Source organism: Octopus bimaculoides, chromosome 21 (genome assembly GCF_001194135.2).
Source record: "Octopus bimaculoides isolate UCB-OBI-ISO-001 chromosome 21, ASM119413v2, whole genome shotgun sequence".
Classification (NCBI taxonomy): domain Eukaryota; kingdom Metazoa; phylum Mollusca; class Cephalopoda; order Octopoda; family Octopodidae; genus Octopus; species Octopus bimaculoides.
Window position 1 is genome coordinate 17,569,737 of NC_069001.1, and position 2,144 is coordinate 17,571,880.

The window sequence follows — 2,144 nt, forward strand, 5'->3', positions numbered from 1 at the left end:
TATATATATATATATATATATAGACACATACATACATACATACAAGGTGCGATGAATAAATTGTCGCCATTTTATGTTTTTTTTATTTCGCGCATGCGCCTTGTTAGTTTTTGAATTTGTCCACTACACAGTATAGCAGGGTCAGTTGAGCACTTTTTGTAAGAAAAACGCCACCATGACGTAATTCGCTCTGCCAGAAAATTGGAAACGACTTGCTGTACTGCTTGGTATTCGTACTGGAAGCTCCAATCTGAACATTTCAGAGTGTTTGGGTGTTAATTTGAGGACAGTGCAGAGAATTCGGAAAGAGTTGGATGAGTCTAATCCTGATTACGAAGGTACGGCAGCTCGGAGAACTCACCCAGATCGTTCTAAAATAAGAACTCCTGAATTAGTTGGTGAGACCCAGGCCAAATCAATCAGGTCCATCGCCAGGGACATGGGAGTGTCTGAGTTTCTTATTAGGCAGGTAGTGCATGAAGACATTCGATATTCTCATACAAGATGAGGAAGGACAAATTTTTATCCTAAGCCATGAAGGACAAGATGAAAGACAGCGCTACGAAGCTTTTGAGCAAACTCAAACATCCCCTCCAACCAAACACGCTATGGTTTTTCTCAGACAAGAAAAATTTCTGCCACGATCAGATGGTGAAAATAGAATAACCGCAGGCTTGCCTTGTCCCCCAAACATGTACTTAGAGTGATAAAAATCTAACATCCAGTCAATATCAGGGTGGTTGGCGTGATCACTTGTGATGGCGACGCTATGCCTCCATTCATCTTCCTACTTAGCCTCAAATGCAACATGGAGACCTACATCAAATGCCTGGAGGAGGTAGTGCTGCCCTATGTCAAGTGAGTAGCTGCTTGTAACACCAACGATGAATTGAAGGCAAGGGTTATGGCAGCATTCACCAAATACAGACACAAAGACACATGCACATAAATATACATACATACACATATACACACGCACACACACACACACACAAACACACACACACATACACACACGCACGCATACACATATATATACAGGCTGTAGTGAATATATTGTTGTCTAAATTATGCAAAAATGAAAATAACACTCATTTTAACTCATCTCTTTTTAACAGATGTATATACCAAAATTACATAAAAATATCTTGAAAAGCTAAAGAGTAAATTGATTCAACTCTTCTGGACAGTCTCTTTGTTTAATGCTGCCATAATCCTTGCCTTCAGTTCATCTTTGGTGTTACAAGAAATTTTCTTGGTCTCTTACTCAACTACGCCCCACACATAATAATCAAGGGGTTTGCAGCTTGGGGAGTTAGGTGGCCAGATGTTATGGATGATGTGGTCGCAGAAATAATCTGACAGCCATAACTGGGTTCTCCTGCTTGTGCAGCATGGTGCAGAGTCCTGTTGCCAGACATAGGGTCTTCCAGCAGCCACCCTCTCGACCCAGGGCAGCACTATCTCCTCCAGGCACTTGATGTAGGCCTCCGTGTTGAGTCTGAGGCCATGTGGGAGACATGACGTCGCAATCACTAGTGATCACTCCAAACACCATAATATTGACTGGATGTTTATCACTCTCAATACATGTTTTAGGAACAGCGCAAGTCAACGATTGTTCTCTGTATTCAAGATCTGTTCGTATGAGCTTCCGGCGTGAATGCCATGCAGTACAGCATGACGTTTACAATTTTCTTGCGTCATGGTGCTGTTTTTTCTCAGACGGTGCCCAACTGACCCTACAATACTGTGTAGTCGACAAAATAAAAAACAAAAAATGTGTATATGTATGTATGTGTATATATATATATATATATATATATATATATATATATATATGCATACACTTCATTCACAATATAAGGATTTAACCAAGCCGGTGATGCTCATAAAAAAAAGCTCCTTTAATGGATCAGACTTGAAACCACATAGTAAACCAAAACAGAACAAATAGATGTAATGTATAGTCTGATGCAGTTGAAATCCAATAAATCCAATTAGTAATGATTATTTCATTAAGAGTGGGAAAATGACTTATTATTTATTTATTATAGACTAAAATGAATTGTTTTTATACGATAATATGATAAAGACTGCGAAACTATTGTTAGTATATGGATGTCAATTAGAGAAATATATAT